Source organism: Heterodontus francisci, unplaced genomic scaffold, assembly GCF_036365525.1.
Source record: "Heterodontus francisci isolate sHetFra1 unplaced genomic scaffold, sHetFra1.hap1 HAP1_SCAFFOLD_53, whole genome shotgun sequence".
Lineage (NCBI taxonomy): Eukaryota > Metazoa > Chordata > Chondrichthyes > Heterodontiformes > Heterodontidae > Heterodontus > Heterodontus francisci.
In genome coordinates, this window is record NW_027141851.1 from 6,928,387 (window position 1) to 6,947,871 (window position 19,485).

The following is a 19,485-nucleotide window of genomic DNA, read 5'->3' on the forward strand; positions in this document are numbered from 1 at the left end:
CAGACACTTCTGGCAGGATCCTGACACACTGTGAAAACCAAGACACATCTGGCAGGATTCTGATGCACTGTGAAAACCCCATACACACCTGGCAGGATCCTGATACACTGTGAAAAACCCATGCACACCTGGCAGGATCCTGATGCACTGTGAATACCCCATGCATACCTGGCAGGGTCCTGACACACTCTGAAACCCCATACACTCCTGGCAGGATCCTGATACACTGTGAAACACCCATACACATCTGGAAGGATCCTGATGCACTGTGATAACACCATAAACATCTGGCAGTATCCTGATACACTGTGAAACCCCATGCACACCTGGCAGGAACCTGATACACTGTGAAAATCGCATTCACATCTGTCAGGATCCTGATACACTGTGAAACTCCATACACACCTGGCTGGATCCTCAACCACTGTGAAACCCCCATACACACCTGGCAGGATCCTGATAAACTGTGAAACCCCCATGCACACCTGACAGGATCCTGATGTGCTGTGAAACCCCATTCACATCTGGCAGGATCCTGATGTGCAGTGAAACCCCATTCACGTCCGGCAGGAACCTGATACACTGTGAAAACCCACACAAACCTGGCAGGATCCTGATCCACTGTGAAACATCATTCACACCTGGCAGGATCCTGATGAACTTTGAAAACCCCATACACACCTGGCAGGATCCTGATCCACTGTGAATACCCCTACACACATGGCAGGATCCTGATCCACTGTGAAACCCCATTCACATCTGGCAGGAACCCCGTCCACACCTGGCAGGATCCGGATGCACAGTGAAACCCCATTCACATCTGGCAGGATCCTGATACCCTGTGAAACCCCATAAACACCTGGCAGGAACCTGATGCACTGTGAAAACCCCATACACACCTGGCAGGATCGTGATACACTGTGAAAACACCATACACACCTGGCAGGATCCTGAAACTCGTTGAAAACCCAACAAAGACCTGGCAGGATCCTGATGCACTGTGAAATCCCCAGACACACCTGGCAGGATCCTGATACACTGAGAAAACCCCATACACTCCTGGCAGGGTCCTGGTACACTCTGAATCATCAAACACACCTGGCACGATCCTGATACACTGTGAAACCCCCATACACACGTGGCAAGATCCTGATCCACTGTGAAACCCCTTACACACAAGGCAGGATCCTGATAAACTGTGAAAACACCGTACACACCTGGCAGGATCCTGATCCGCTTTGAAACCCCATTCACACCTTGCAGGATTCTCACAAAATGTGAAACCCCCAGACACACCGGTCTGGTTCCTGGAGCACTGTGAAACCCCATTCACACCTTGCAAGATCCTCAGACGCTGTGAAATACCCAGACACATCTGGCAGGATCCTGATGCATTGTGAAACCCCATACACATCTGGCAGGATCCTGATGCACTGTGAAACCCCAGATACACCTGGCCGGATCCTGATGCACTGTGAAAACCCCATGCACACCTGGCAGGATGCTGATGCACTCTGTAACCCCATACACACCTGGCAGGATCCTGATACACTGTGAAACTCCCATACACATCTGGAAGTATCCTGATCCACTGTGAAACCCCAGACACATCTGGCAGGATCCTGATACACTCTGAAACCCCATACACACCTGGCAGGATCCTGATACACTGTGAAACCCCCACACGTATCAGGAAGAATCCTGATCCACTGTGAAACCCCAGACACATCTGGCAGGAACCTGATCCACTGTGAAAACCCCATAAATTCCTGTCAGATCCTGATACATTTTGAAAACTCCATAAACACCTGGCAGGATCCTGATCCTCTGTGAAAACTTCATAAACACCTGGCAGATCCTGATACATTGTGAAAACCCCATACACACCTGGCAGGATCCTGATACACTGTGAAAACTCCATTAACACCTGGCAGATCCTGATACATTGTGAAAACCCCATACACACCTGGCAGGATCCTGATACATTGTGAAAACCCCATAAACTCCTGGCAGATCCTGATATATTGTGAAAACCCCATAAACACCTGGCAGATCCTGATACATTGTGAAAACCCCACACACATCTGGCAGGATCCTGATACACTGTGAAACCCCATACACACCTGGCAGTATCCTGATACACTGTGAAAACCCCATGCACACCTGGAAGGATCCTGATGCACTGTGAAAACCCCATGCACACCTGGCAGGATCCTGATCCACTGTGAAACCCCAGACACAACTGGCAGTATCCTGATGCACTGTGAAAACCCCTTGCACACCTGGAAGGATCCTGATGCACTGTGAAAACCCCATGCACACCTGGCAGGATCCTGATACACTCTGAAACACCATAAACAACTGGCAGGATCCTGATACACTGTGAAACCCCCATACACATCTGGCAGGATCCTGATACACTGTGAAACCCCATACACACCTGGCAGGATCCTGATACACGGTGAAAACCGCATTCACATCTGGCAGGATCCTGATACAATGTGAAACCCCATACACATCTGGCAGGATCCAGATACACTGTGAAACCCCCATACACATCTGGAAGGATCCTGATGCACTGTGAAATCCCCATACACATCTGGCAGTATCCTGATACACTGTGAAAACCCATACACACCTGGCAGGAACCTGATACACAGTGAAAATCGCATTCACATCTGGCAGTATCCTGATACACTGTGAAACACCATACACACCTGGCAGGGTCCTGAACCACTGTAAAACACCCATACACACCTGGCAGTATCCTGATAAACTGTGAAACCCCCACACACTCCTGGCAGGATCCTGATGTGCAGTGAAACCCCATACAAACCTGGCAGGATCCTGAGCCACTGTGAAAACCCATTCACACCTGGCAGGATCCTGATACACTGTGAAAAACAGATACACACCTGGCAGGATCCTGATCCACTGTGAAAACCCCAAACACACATGGGAGGATCCTGATCCACTGTGAAACCCCATTCACATCTGGCAGGATCCCCGTCCACAACTGGTAGGATCCAGCTGCACTTTGAAAACCCCATACACACCTGGCAGAATCCTGATACACTGTGAAAACCCCATACACACCTGGCAGGATCCTGATACACTGTGAAAACCCGATACACACCTGGCACGATCCTGATACACTGTTAAACACCCATAAACATCTGGAAGGATCCCGATGCACTGTGAAAACCCAGTACACATCTGGCAGAATCCTGATGCACTGTGAAAACCTCATACACACCAGGCATGATCCTGATAAACTGTGAAAACCCCGTACACACCTGGCAGAATCCTGATCCTCTGTGAAACCCCATTCACACATTGCAGGATCCTCACAAAATGTGAAACCCCCAGACACATCTGGCTGGATCCTGATACACTGTGAAACCCCTTTCACACCTGGCATCATCCTGATACACTGTGAAACCCCATACACACGTGGCAGGATCCTGATCCACTGTGAATCCCCTTACACACCTGGCAGGATCCTGATCCTCTGTGAAACCTCCAAAAACACCTGGCAGATCCTGATACATTGTGAAAACCCCACACACATCAGGAAGAATCCTGATCCACTGTGAAACCCCAGACACATCTGGCAGGAACCTGATCCACTGTGAAAACCCCATAAATTCCTGTCAGATCCTGATAGATTTTGAAAACTCCATAAACACCTGGCAGGATCCTGATCCTCTGTGAAACCTCCAAAAACACCTGGCAGATCCTGATACATTGTGAAAACCCCATACACACCTGGCAGGATCCTGATACACTGTAAAAACTCCATTAACACCTGGCAGATCCTGATACATTGTGAAAACCCCATACACACCTGGCAGGATCGTGATACATTGTGAAAACCCCATAAACTCCTGGCAGATCCTGATATATTGTGAAAACCCCATAAACACCTGGCAGATCCTGATACATTGTGAAAACCCCACACACATCTGGCAGGATCCTGATACACTGTGAAACCCCATACACACCTGGCAGTATCCTGATACACTGTGAAAACCCCATGCACACCTGAAAACTTCCTGATGCACTGTGAAAACCCCATGCACACCTGGCAGGATCCTGATTCACTGTGAAACCCCAGACACACCTGGCAGTATCCTGATAAACTGTGAAAACCCCGTACACACCTGGCAGGTTCCTGATCCTCTGTGAAACCCCATTCACACCTTGCAGGATCCTCACAAAATTTGAAAGCCCCCAGACACACCTGGCAGGATCCTGATACACTGTGAAACCTCATACACACCTGGCAGGATCCTGAAACGCTGTGAAACCCCATACACACGTGGCAAGATCCTGATCCGCTGTGAAACCCCTTACACACAAGGCAGGATCCTGATAAACTGTGAAAACACCGTACACACCTGGCAGGATCCTGATCCGCTTTGAAACCCCATTCACACCTTGCAGGATTCTCACAAAATGTGAAACCCCCAGACACACCGGTCTGGTTCCTGGTTCACTGTGAAACCCCATTCACACCTTGCAAGATCCTCAGACACTGTGAAACACCCAGGCACATCTGGCAGGATCCTGATGCACTGTGAAACCCCATACACATCTGGCAGGATCCTGATGCACTGTGAAACCCCAGATACACCTGGCCGGATCCTGATGCACTGTGAAAACCCCATGCACACCTGGCAGGATGCTGATGCACTCTGTAACCCCATACACACCTGGCAGGATCCTGATACACTGTGAAACTCCCATACACATCTGGAAGTATCCTGATCCACTGTGAAACCCCAGACACATCTGGCAGGATCCTGAAACACTCTGAAACCCCATACACACCTGGCAGGATCCTGATACACTGTGAAACCCCCACACGCATCAGGAAGAATCCTGATCCACTGTGAAACCCCAGACACATCTGGCAGGAACATGATCCACTGTGAAAACCCCATAACTTCCTGTCAGATCCTGATACATTTTGAAAACTCCATAAACACCTGGCAGGATCCTGATCCTTTGTGAAAACTTCATAAACACCTGGCAGATCCTGATACATTGTGAAAACCCCATACACACCTGGCAGGATCCTGATACATTGTGAAAACCCCATACACACCTGGCAGGATCCTGATACATTGTGAAAACCCCATAAACTCCTGGCAGATCCTGATATATTGTGAAAACCCCATAAACACCTGGCAGATCCTGATACATAGTGAAAACCCCACACACATCTGGCAGGATCCTGATACACTGTGAAACCCCATACACACCTGGCAGTATCCTGATACACTGTGAAAACGCCATGCACACCTGGAAGGATCCTGATGCACTGTGAAAACCCCATGCACACCTGGCAGGATCCTGATCCACTGTGAAACCCCAGACACAACTGGCAGTATCCTGATGCACTGTGAAAACCCCTTGCACACCTGGAAGGATCCTGATGCACTGTGAAAACCCCATGCACACCTGGCAGGATCCTGATACACTCTGAAACACCATAATCAACTGGCAGGATCCTGATACACTGCGAAACCCCCATACACATCTGCAAGGATCCTGATGCACTGTAAAAACCCCATACACATCTGGCAGGATCCTGATACACTGTGAAACCCCATACACACCTGGCAGGATCCTGATACACGGTGAAAACCGCATTCACATCTGGCAGGATCCTGATACAATGTGAAACCCCATACACATCTGGCAGGATCCAGATACACTGTGAAACCCCATACACATCTGGAAGGATCCTGATGCACTGTGAAATCCCCATACACATCTGGCAGTATCCTGATACACTGTGAAAACCCATACACACCTGGCAGGAACCTGATACACAGTGAAAATCGCATTCACATCTGGCAGTATCCTGATACACTGTGAAACACCATACACACCTGGCAGGGTCCTGAACCACTGTAAAACACCCAAACACACCTGGCAGTATCCTGATAAACTGTGAAACCCCCACACACTCCTGGCAGGATCCTGATGTGCAGTGAAACCCCATACAAACCTGGCAGGATCCTGAGCCACTGCGAAAACCCATTCACACCTGGCAGGATCCTGATACACTGTGAAAAACAGATACACACCTGGCAGGATCCTGATCCACTGTGAAAACCCCAAACACACATGGGAGGATCCTGATACACTGTGAAACCCCATTCACATCTGGCAGGATCCCCGTCCACAACTGGTAGGATCCAGATGCACTTTGAAAACCCCATACACACCTAGCAGAATCCTGATACACTGTGAAAACCCCATACACACCTGGCAGGATCCTGATACACTGTGAAAACCCGATACACAGCTGGCACGATCCTGATACACTGTTAAACACCCATAAACATCTGGAAGGATCCCGATGCACTGTGAAAACCCAGTACACATCTGGCAGAATACTGATGCACTGTGAAAACCCCATACACACCAGGCATGATCCTGATAAACTGTGAAAACCCCGTACACACCTGGCAGAATCCTGATCCTCTGTGAAACCCCATTCACACATTGCAGGATCCTCACAAAATGTGAAACCCCCAGACACACCTGGCTGGATCCTGATACACTGTGAAACCCCTTTCACACCTGGCATCATCCTGATACACTGTGAAACCCCATACACACGTGGCAGGATCCTGATCCACTGTGAATCCCCTTACACACCTGGCAGGATCTTGATAAACTGTGAAAACCCCGTACACACCTGGCAGTATCCTGATCCTCTGTGAAACCCCATTAACACCTTGCAGGATCCTCACAAAATGTGAAACATCCAGACACACCGGGCTGGATCCTGATGCACTGTGAAACCCCATTCACACATTGCAGGATCCTCACAAAATGTGAAACCCCCAGACACATCTGGCTGGATCCTGATACACTGTGAAACCCCTTTCACACCTGGCATCATCCTGATACACTGTGAAACCCCATACACACGTGGCAGGATCCTGATCCACTGTGAATCCCCTTACACACCTGGCAGGATCCTGATCCTCTGTGAAACCTCCAAAAACACCTGGCAGATCCTGATACATTGTGAAAACCCCACACACATCAGGAAGAATCCTGATCCACTGTGAAACCCCAGACACATCTGGCAGGAACCTGATCCACTGTGAAAACCCCATAAATTCCTGTCAGATCCTGATACATTTTGAAAACTCCATAAACACCTGGAAGGATCCTGATCCTCTGTGAAACCTCCAAAAACACCTGGCAGATCCTGATACATTGTGAAAACCCCATACACACCTGGCAGGATCCTGATACACTGTAAAAACTCCATTAACACCTGGCAGATCCTGATACATTGTGAAAACCCCATACACACCTGGCAGGATCGTGATACATTGTGAAAACCCCATAAACTCCTGGCAGATCCTGATATATTGTGAAAACCCCATAAACACCTGGCAGATCCTGATACATTGTGAAAACCCCACACACATCTGGCAGGATCCTGATACACTGTGAAACCCCATACACACCTGGCAGTATCCTGATACACTGTGAAAACCCCATGCACACCTGAAAACTTCCTGATGCACTGTGAAAACCCCATGCACACCTGGCAGGATCCTGATTCACTGTGAAACCCCAGACACACCTGGCAGTATCCTGATAAACTGTGAAAACCCCGTACACACCTGGCAGGTTCCTGATCCTCTGTGAAACCCCATTCACACCTTGCAGGATCCTCACAAAATTTGAAAGCCCCCAGACACACCTGGCAGGATCCTGATACACTGTGAAACCTCATACACACCTGGCAGGATCCTGAAACGCTGTGAAACCCCATACACACGTGGCAAGATCCTGATCCGCTGTGAAACCCCTTACACACAAGGCAGGATCCTGATAAACTGTGAAAACACCGTACACACCTGGCAGGATCCTGATCCGCTTTGAAACCCCATTCACACCTTGCAGGATTCTCACAAAATGTGAAACCCCCAGACACACCGGTCTGGTTCCTGGTGCACTGTGAAACCCCATTCACACCTTGCAAGATCCTCAGACACTGTGAAACACCCAGGCACATCTGGCAGGATCCTGATGCACTGTGAAACCCCATACACATCTGGCAGTATCCTGATATATTGTGAAAACCCCATACACACCTTGCAGGATCCTGATCCTCTGTGAAACCCCGTACACACCTGGCAGGCTCCTGATATATTGTGAAAACCCCGTACACATCTGGAAGTATCCTGATCCACTGTGAAACCCCAGACACATCTGGCAGGATCCTGATACACTGTGAAACTCCCATACACATCTGGAAGTATCCTGATCCACTGTGAAACCCCAGACACATCTGGCAGGATCCTGAAACACTCTGAAACCCCATACACACCTGGCAGGATCCTGATACACTGTGAAACCCCCACACGCATCAGGAAGAATCCTGATCCACTGTGAAACCCCAGACACATCTGGCAGGAACCTGATCCACTGTGAAAACCCCATAACTTCCTGTCAGATCCTGATACATTTTGAAAACTCCATAAACACCTGGCAGGATCCTGATCCTTTGTGAAAACTTCATAAACACCTGGCAGATCCTGATACATTGTGAAAACCCCATACACACCTGGCAGGATCCTGATACATTGTGAAAACCCCATACACACCTGGCAGGATCCTGATACATTGTGAAAACCCCATAAACTCCTGGCAGATCCTGATATATTGTGAAAACCCCATAAACACCTGGCAGATCCTGATACATTGTGAAAACCCCACACACATCTGGCAGGATCCTGATACACTGTGAAACCCCATACACACCTGGCAGTATCCTGATACACTGTGAAAACCCCATGCTCACCTGGAAGGATCCTGATGCACTGTGAAAACCCCATGCACACCTGGCAGGATCCTGATCCACTGTGAAACCCCAGACACAACTGGCAGTATCCTGATGCACTGTGAAAACCCCTTGCACACCTGGAAGGATCCTGATGCACTGTGAAAACCCCATGCACACCTGGCAGGATCCTGATACACTCTGAAACACCATAATCAACTGGCAGGATCCTGATACACTGCGAAACCCCCATACACATCTGCAAGGATCCTGATGCACTGTAAAAACCCCATACACATCTGGCAGGATCCTGATACACTGTGAAACCCCATACACACCTGGCAGGATCCTGATACACGGTGAAAACCGCATTCACATCTGGCAGGATCCTGATACAATGTGAAACCCCATACACATCTGGCAGGATCCAGATACACTGTGAAACCCCATACACATCTGGAAGGATCCTGATGCACTGTGATATCCCCATACACATCTGGCAGTATCCTGATACACTGTGAAAACCCATACACACCTGGCAGGAACCTGATACACAGTGAAAATCGCATTCACATCTGGCAGTATCCTGATACACTGTGAAACACCATACACACCTGGCAGGGTCCTGAACCACTGTAAAACACCCATACACACCTGGCAGTATCCTGATAAACTGTGAAACCCCCACACACACCTGGCAGGATCCTGATGTGCAGTGAAACCCCATACAAACCTGGCAGGATCCTGAGCCACTGTGAAAACCCATTCACACCTGGCAGGATCCTGATACACTGTGAAAAACAGATACACACCTGGCAGGATCCTGATCCACTGTGAAAACCCCAAACACACATGGGAGGATCCTGATCCACTGTGAAACCCCATTCACATCTGGCAGGATCCCCGTCCACAACTGGTAGGATCCAGATGCACTTTGAAAACCCCATACACACCTGGCAGAATCCTGATACACTGTGAAAACCCCATACACACCTGGCAGGATCCTGATACACTGTGAAAACCCGATACACAGCTGGCACGATCCTGATACACTGTTAAACACCCATAAACATCTGGAAGGATCCCGATGCACTGTGAAAACCCAGTACACATCTGGCAGAATACTGATGCACTGTGAAAACCCCGTACACACCTGGCAGAATCCTGATCCTCTGTGAAACCCCATTCACACATTGCAGGATCCTCACAAAATGTGAAACCCCCAGACACACCTGGCTGGATCCTGATACACTGTGAAACCCCTTTCACACCTGGCATCATCCTGATACACTGTGAAACCCCATACACACGTGGCAGGATCCTGATCCACTGTGAATCCCCTTACACACCTGGCAGGATCCTGATAAACTGTGAAACCCCATTAACACCTTGCAGGATCCTCACAAAATGTGAAACATCCAGACACACCGGGCTGGATCCTGATGCACTGTGAAAGCACCGTACACAACTGGCAGGTTCCTGATGCACAGTGAAACCCCATTCACACGTGGCAGGATCCTGATCCACTGTGAATCCCCTTACACACCTGGCAGGATCCTGATAAACTGTGAAACCCCATTCACACCTTGCAAGATCCTCATGCACTGTGAAACCCCATTCACACCTTGCAGGATCCTGATACACTGTGAAAACCCCATACACACTTGGCAGGATCCTGATAAACTGTTTAAAACCCCATACACACCTGGCAGGATCCTGATACACTGTGAAACCCCATACACACCTGGCAGGATCCGGATACACTGTGAAAACACCACACACACCTGGCAGGATCCTGATAAACTGTGAAAACACCCATACACACCTGGCAGGTTCCTGATACACTGTGAAAGCACCGTACACAACTGGCAGGTTCCTGATGCACAGTGAAACCCCATTCACATCTGTCAGGATCCTGATACACTGTGAGAACCCCATACACACCTGGCAGAATCCTGATCCACTGTGAAACCCCATTCACATCTGGCACGATCCTAATCCACTGTGAAAACCCATGCACACCTGGCAGAATCTTGAGACACTGTGAAACCCCCGACACATCTGGCAGGATGCTGATACCATGTGAAACCCCATTCACATCTGGCAGGATCCTGATACACTGTGAAACCCCCAAACACACCTGGCAGTATCCTGATGCACAGTGAAACCCCATTTACATCTGGCAGGATCCTGATACACTGTGAAACCCCCAAACACACCTGGCAGTATTTTGATGCACAGTGAAACCCCATTCACATCTGGCACCATTCTGTTCCACTGTGAAACCCCCATACACACATGGCAGGATGCTGATACACTGTGAAACCCCCAAACACACATGGCAGGATCCTGATACACTGTGAAACCCCAAGCACACCTGGTAGGATCTTGATTCACTGTGAAACCCCAGACACATCTGGCAGGATCCTGATACACTGTGAAATCCCCATACACACCTGGCAGGATCCTGATCCACTGTGAAAACTCCATACACACCTGGCAGGATCCCGATCCTCTGTGAAAACCCCATACACACCCGGCAGGATCCTGATACACTGTGAAACCTCATACACACCTGGCAGGATCTTGATACACTGTGAAACCCCAGACACATCTGTCAGGATCCTGATACACTGTGAAAACCCCAAACAGACCTGGCAGGATCCTGATACATTGTGAAACCCCATACACACCTTGCAGGATCCTGATACAATCTGAAACCCCCATACACACCTGGCAGGATCCTGATACACTGTGAAAACTGCATACAGAGCTGTCAGGATCCTGAAAAACTGTGAAACCCCATGAAAACCTGGCAGTATCCTGATGCACAGTGAAACCCCATTTACATCTGGCACGATCCTGATACACTGTGAAACCCCCAAACACACCTGGCAGGATCCTGATGCACAGTGAAACCCCATTCACATCTGGCAGGATTCTGATCCACTGTGAAACCCCCATACACACATGGCAGGATGCTGATAGACTGTGAAACCCCCAAACACACATGGCAGGATCCTGATACACTGTGAACCCCCAAACACACCTGGCATGATCTTGATTCACTGTGAAACCCCAGACACATCTGGCAGGATACTGATGCACTGTGAAACCCCATAGACATCTGGCAGGATCCTGATGCACTGTGAAACCCCATACGCACCTGGCAGTATCCTGATGCACTGTGAAAACCCCATACACACCTGGCAGGATCCTGATAAACTCTGAAACCCCAAACACACCTGGCAGGATCCTGACAAACTGTGAAACCCCCATACACATCTGGAAGGATCCTGATCCACTGTGAAACCCTAGACAAATCTGGCAGGATCCAGATATACTCTGAAACCCCATACACACCTGGCAGGACCCTGATGCACTGTGAAACACCCATACACATCAGGAAGGATCCTGATCCACTGTGAAACCCCAGACACATCTGGCAGGAACCTGATCCATTGTGAAAACCCCATAAACACCTGGCAGATCCTGATCCTCATTGAAAGCCCCATGCACACCAGGCAGGATCCTGATACACTGTGAAACCTCATACACACCTGGCAGGATCTTGATACACTGTGAAACCCCAGACACATCTGGCAGGATCCTGATGCACTGTGAAAACCCCAAGCAGACCTGGCAGGATCCTGATATATTGTGAAACCCCATACACACCTGGCAGAATCCTGATAGAATCTGAAATTCCATACACACCTGGCAGGATCCCGATACACTGTGAAACCCCCATACACATCTGGAAGGAGCCTGATGCACTGTGAAAACCCCATAAACATCTGGCAGGATCCTGATGAACTGTGAATACCCCAGACACACGTGGCGGGATCCCGATCCACTGTGAAACACCTTACACACCAGGCAGCATCCGGATAAACTGTGAAACCCCCATACACACCTGGCAGGATCCTGATGCACTGTGAAAACTGCATACAGAGCTGTCAGGATCCTGAAAAACTGTGAAATCCCATAAAAACATGGCAGTATCCTGATGCACAGTGAAACCCCATTTACATCTGGCAGGATCCTGATACACTATGAAACCCCCAAGCACACCTGGCAGGATCCTGATGCACAGTGAAACCCCATTCACATCTGGCAGGATTCTGATCCACTGTGAAACCCCCAAACACACATGGCAGGATGCTGATACACTGTGAAACCCCCAAACACACATGGCAGGATCCTGATACACTGTGAAACCCCAAACACACCTGGCAGAATCTTGATTCACTGTGAAACCCCAGACACATCTGGCAGGATGCTGATCCACTGTGAAACCCCATACGCATCTGGCAGGATCCTGATAAACTGTGAAACGCCCATACACATCTGGAAGGATACTGATCCACTGTGAAACCCAAGACACATCTGGCAGGATCCAGATATACTCTAAAACCCCATACACACCTGGCAGGACCCTGAGACACTGGGAAACCCCCATACACATCAGGAAGGATCCTGATCCACTGTGAAACCCCAGACACATCTGGCAGGAACCTGATCCATTGTGAAAACCCCATAAACTCCGGTCAGATCCCGATAAATTTTGAAAATTCCATAAACACCTGGCAGGATCCTGATCCTCTGTGAAAACTCCATAAACACCTGGCAGATCCTGATACATTGTGAAAACCCCATACACACCTGGCAGGATCCTGATACACTGTGAAAGCTCCATAAACACCTGGCAGATCCTGATACATTGCGAAAACCCCATACACACCTGGCATGATACTGATTCATTGTAAAAACCCCCAAAACTCCTGGCAGATTCTGATATATTGTGAAAACCCCGTAAACACCTGGCAGATCCTGATACATTGTGAAACTCCATAAACACCTGGCAGACATGATACATTGTGAAAACCCCATAAACATCTGGCAGGATCCTGATACACTGTGAAACCCCATACACACCTGGCAGGAACTTGATACACTGTGAAATCCCCAAGCACACCTGGCAGGATCCTGATGTGCAGTGAAACCCCATACACATCTGGCACGATCCTGATACACTGTGAAACCCCATACACACCTGGCAGGAACTTGATACACTGTGAAATCCCCAAGCACACCTGGCAGGATCCTGATGTGCAGTGAAACCCCATACACATCCGGCAGGATCCTGATACACTGTGAAACCCCACACAAACCTGGCAGGATCCTGATCCACTGTGAAACCCTATTCACACCTGGCAGAATCCTGAAACACTGTGAAAACCCCATACACACCTTGCAGGATCCTGATCCACTGTGAAAACCCCACACACACATGGGAGGACCCTGATCCACTGTGAAACCCCATTCACATCTGGCAGGATCCCCGTCCACACCTGGTAGGATCCAGATGCACTGTGAAAACCCCATACACACCTGGCAGGATCCTGATACACTGTGAAAACCCCATACACACCTGGCAAGATCCTGATACACTGTGAAAACCCGATACACACCTGGCACGATCCTGATACACTGTGAAACACTCATAAACATCTGGAAGGAACCCGATGCACTCTGAAAACCCAATACACATCTGGCAGAATTCTGATGCACGGTGAAAACACCAAACACACCAGGCATGATCCTGATAAACTGTGAAAACCCCGTACACACCTGGCAGAATCCTGATCCTCTGTGAAACCCCATTCACACCTTGCAGGATCCTCACAAAATGTGAAACCCCCAGACATGCCTTGCTGGATCCTGATGCACTGTGAAACCCCATTCACACCTTGCAAGATCCTCATAAACAGTGAAACCCCCAGACACACCTGGCTGGATCCTGATACACTATGAAACCCCTTTCACACCTGGCAGGATCCTGATACACTGTGAAACCCCATACACACGTGGCAGGACCATGATCCACTGTGAATCCCCTTACACACCAGGCACGATCCCGATAAACTGTGAAAACCCAGTACACACCTGGCAGGATCCTGATCCTCTGTGAAACCCCATTCACACCTTGCAGGATCCTCACAAAATGTGAAACCCCCAGACACACCGGGCTGGATCCTGATGCACTGTGAAACCCGATTCACACCTTGCAAGATCCTCATACACTGTGAAACCCCATTCACACCTTGCAGGATCCTGATACACTGTGAAACCCCAAACACACCTGGCAGGATCTTGATTCACTGTGAAACCCCAGACACATCTGGCAGGATACTGATGCACTGTGAAACCCCATAGACATCTGGCAGCATCCTGATGCACTGTGAAACCCCATACGCACCTGGCAGTATACTGATGCACTGTGAAAACCCCATACACACCTGGCAGGATCCTGATAAACTGTGAAACCCCCATACACATCTGGAAGGATCCTGATCCACTGTGAAACCCAAGACAAATCTGGCAGGATCCAGATATACTCTGAAACCCCATACACACCTGGCAGGACCCTGATGCACTGTGAAACCCCCATACACATCAGGAAGGATCCTGATCCACTGTGAAACCCCAGACACATCTGGCAGGAACCTGATCCATTGTGAAAACCCCATAAATACCTGGCAGATCCTGATCCTCATTGAAAACCCCATACACACCAGGCAGGATCCTGATACACTGTGAAACCTCATACACACCTGGCAGGATCTTGATACACTGTGAAACCCCAGACACATCTGGCAGGATCCTGATGCACTGTGAAAACCCCAAGCAGACCTGGCAGGATCCTGATATATTGTGAAACCCCATACACACCTGGCAGAATCCTGATAGAATCTGAAATTCCATACACACCTGGCAGGATCCCGATACACTGTGAAACCCCCATGCACATCTGGAAGGAGCCTGATGCACTGTGAAAACCCCATAAACATCTGGCAGGATCCTGATGCACTGTGAATACCCCAGACACACGTGGCGGGATCCCGATCCACTGTGAAACACCTTACGCACCAGGCAGGATCCGGATAAACTGTGAAACCCCCATACACACCTGGCAGGATCCTGATACACTGTGAAAACTGCATACAGAGCTGTCAGGATCCTGAAAAACTGTGAAACCCCATAAAAACCTGGCAGTATCCTGATGCACAGTGAAACCCCATTGACATCTGGCAGGATCCTGATACACTATGAAACCCCCAAGCACACCTGGCAGGATCCTGATGCACAGTGAAACCCCATTCACATCTGGCAGGATTCTGATCCACTGTGAAACCCCCAAACACACATGGCAGGATGCTGATACACTGTGAAACCCCCAAACACACATGGCAGGATCCTGATACACTGTGAAACCCCAAACACACCTGGCAGGATCTTGATTCACTGTGAAACCCCAGACACATCTGGCAGGATGCTGATCCACTGTGAAACCCCATACGCATCTGGCAGGATCCTGATGCACTGTGAAACACCATACGCACCTGGCAGGATCCTGATGCACTGTGAAAACCCCATGCACACCTGGCAGGATCCTGATACACTCTGAAACCCCAAACACACCTGGCAGGATCCTGATAAACTGTGAAACGCCCATACACATCTGGAAGGATACTGATCCACTGTGAAACCCAAGACACATCTGGCAGGATCCAGATATACTCTAAAACCCCATACACACCTGGCAGGACCCTGAGACACTGTGAAACCCCCATACACATCAGGAAGGATCCTGATCCACTGTGAAACCCCAGACACATCTGGCAGGAACCTGATCCATTGTGAAAACCCCATAAACTCCGGTCAGATCCCGATAAATTTTGAAAACTCCATAAACACCTGGCAGGATCCTGATCCTCTGTGAAATCTCCATAAACACCTGGCAGATCCTGATACATTGTGAAAACCCCATACACACCTGGCAGGATCCTGATACACTGTGAAAGCTCCATAAACACCTGGCAGATCCTGATACATTGCGAAAACCCCATACACACCTGGCAGGATCCTGATTCATTGTAAAAACCCCCAAAACTCCTGGCAGATTCTGATATATTGTGAAAACCCCGTAAACACCTGGCAGATCCTGATACATTGTGAAACTCCATAAACACCTGGCAGACATGATACATTGTGAAAACCCCATAAACATCTGGCAGGATCCTGATACACTGTGAAACCCCATACACACCTGGCAGGAACTTGATACACTGTGAAATCCCCAAGCACACCTGGCAGGATCCTGATGTGCAGTGAAACCCCATACACATCCGGCAGGATCCTGATACACTGTGAAACCCCACACAAACCTGGCAGGATCCTGATCCACTGTGAAACCCTATTCACACCGGGCAGAATCCTGAAACACTGTGAAAACCCCATACACACCTTGCAGGATCCTGATCCACTGTGAAAACCCCACACACACATGGGAGGACCCTGATCCACTGTGAAACCCCATTCACATCTGGCAGGATCCCCGTCCACACCTGGTAGGATCCAGATGCACTGTGAAAACCCCATACACACCTGGCAGGATCCTGATACACTGTGAAAACCCCATACACACCTGGCAAGATCCTGATACACTGTGAAAACCCGATACACACCTGGCACGATCCTGATACACTGTGAAACACTCATAAACATCTGGAAGGAACCCGATGCACTGTGAAAACCCAATACACATCTGGCAGAATTCTGATGCACGGTGAAAACACCAAACACACCAGGCATGATCCTGATAAACTGTGAAAACCCCGTACACACCTGGCAGAATCCTGATCCTCTGTGAAACCCCATTCACACCTTGCAGGATCCTCACAAAATGTGAAACCCCCAGACATACCTTGCTGGATCCTGATGCACTGTGAAACCCCATTCACACCTTGCAAGATCCTCAGAAACAGTGAAACACCCAGACACACCTGGCTGGATCCTGATACACTGTGAAACCCCTTTCACACCTGGCAGGATCCTGATACACTGTGAAACCCCATACACACGTGGCAGGATCATGATCCACTGTGAATCCCCTTACCCACCAGGCACGATCCCGATAAACTGTGAAAACCCAGTACACACCTGGCAGGATCCTGATCCTCTGTGAAACCCCATTCACACCTTGCAGGATCCTCACAAAATGTGAAACCCCCAGACACACCGGGCTGGATCCTGATGCACTGTGAAACCCGATTCACACCTTGCAAGATCCTCATACACTGTGAAACCCCATTCACACCTTGCAGGATCCTGATACACTGTGAAAACCCCATACACACTTGGCAGGATCCTGATAAACTGTGAAACCCCTATACTCACCTGGCAGGATCCTGATGCACTGTGAAACGCCATACACACCTGGCAGGATCCTGATAAACTGTGAAAACACCCATAAACACCTGGCAGGTTCCTGATACACTGTGAAAGCCCCGTACACAACTGGCAGGTTCCTGATGCTCCGTGAAACCCCATTCACATCTGGCAGGATCCTGATACATTGTGAAAACCCCATACACACCTGGCAGGATCCTGATCCACTATGAAACCCCATTCACATCTGGCAGGATGCTGAGACACTGTGAAACCCCATACACACCTGGCAGAATCTTGAGACACTGTGAAATCCCCGGCACATCTGGCAGGATGCTGTTACCATGTGAATCCCCATTCACATCTGGCAGGATCCTGATAAACTGTGGAACCCCCAAACACACCTGGCAGTATCCTGATGCACAGTGAAACCCCATTTACATTTGGCAGGATCCTGATACACTGTGAAACCCCCAAACACACCTGGCAGGATCCTGATGCATAGTGAAACCCCATTCACATCTGGCAGGATTCTGATAAACTGTGAAACCCCCATACACACATGGCACGATGCTGATACGCTGTGAAACCCCCAAACACACATGGCAGGATCCTGATACACTGTGAAACCCCAAACACACCTGGCAGGATCTTCATTCACTGTGAAACCCCAGACACATCTGGCAGGATCCTGATCCACTGTGAAAACCCCATACACACCTGGCAGGATCCTGACCCACTGTGAAAACCCCATACACACCTGGCAGAATCCTGATCCTCTGTGAAAACCCCATACACACCCGGCAGGATCCTGATACACTGTGAAACCTCATACACACCTGGCAGGATCTTGATACACTGTGAAACCCCAGACACATCTGGCAGGATCCTGATACAATCTGAAACTCCATACACACCTGGCAGGATCCCGATACACTGTGAAACACCTTACACACCAGGCAGGATCCTGATAAACTGTGAAACCCCCATACACACCTGGTAGGATCCTGATACACTGTGAAAACTGCATACACAGCTGTCAGGATCCTGAAAAACTGTGAAACCCCACAAAAGCCAGGCAGTATCCTGATGCACAGTGAAACCCCATTTACATCTGGCAGGATCCTGATACACTGTGAAATCCCCAAACACACCTGGCAAGATCCTGATGCACAGTGAAACCCATTCACATCTGGCAGGATTCTGATCCACTGTGAAACCCCCATACACACATGGCAGGATGCTGATACACTGTGAAACCCCCAAACACACATGGCAGGATCCTGATACACTGTGAAACCCCAAACACACCTGGCAGGATCTTGATTCACTGTGAAACCCCAGACACATCTGGCAGGATCCTGATACACTGTGAAAACCCCATACACGTCTGGCAGGATCCTGATCCACTGTGAAAACTCCATACA